A 1098-nucleotide genomic window follows, 5' to 3' on the forward strand; every position below is an offset into this window, starting at 1 on the left:
GTGTGTGTGTGTGTGTGTGTGTGTGTGTGTGTGTATGTGTGTGCGCGCGCGCGCGTGCACAAGCTTATAAGTGTTCTAGATAAAAATATTCATCGTTGGACGTCTTATGATCTATTTAAACCAAAAACATGTATAAATCGCTATCATATAATTACTTTCCTCTAACATAAGGTGTTCCCAAACTTATGGAGGATATTGTATAATAAAATGACCTTACCATTAATTTGCTATTTCAGCATCATACACCTTGCCTCAGTTTCTAGAAAATGATTGGAGTAGCCCACAACATACAAAAACACAAAAGTAGAGACGCTTAAGTAGAGTGGTTTCTCGGTTCATCAATGGCCGCATTGTTTTTCATGCACGTGGTAACCTGATTTGCTTCTCTATAAATTCTTATAACTTGGCTAATTTTTAAAATTTTGACTTAAACGGATTTAACTTAAAATATTCTTAAAGATTCGAACCTTTAAAAAATGTAAAAAAATTTTTTCGAAGACTCAAGGTGGTCAGACCCCTTAAATATTACATTGGCTAAAACATTACTATAATATTTCCTTAATATTCTTGAGAAGTTCTCGACAATAGTAGATTGGGCGAACGCGCGTATTCGACTATCTTTAAACGTTAATATCTCGTTAACTATTGCAAACTGCAAAATAGTAAAAGACTTTTCGACAGTTTAGTCTGCTCTACTTGTTCAAGACGGGTGGGGCTGAAATTTGATGCCATTCTGTATACGTATAAGACAAGGATGATGCAATTAAATAGCGTTCATAACACGCTCCCCGAACGCAGCCATCGATGTGAATAATGTGTGTGCATATGCGTCATGTAATCTATATAGGTATATAGTTGCGACAAGCATCTTAAGGATCTGCTGGCCAAAATTTGATGCCACCCTGTATAATGAATGATGAAGATAGAATGATACAAATTAGCGCTAATAGTCTCCCCAAACGCTTTCGATATACATATTATATATATATATATATATATATATATATATATATATAATATAATATATATATATATATATATTATNACGCATNTATATATATTNTATTATAGACANATATATATAATANANCGANATNT

Source organism: Atta cephalotes, assembly GCF_000143395.1.
Source record: "Atta cephalotes unplaced genomic scaffold scaffold00007, whole genome shotgun sequence".
NCBI classification, from domain to species: Eukaryota; Metazoa; Arthropoda; class Insecta; order Hymenoptera; family Formicidae; genus Atta; species Atta cephalotes.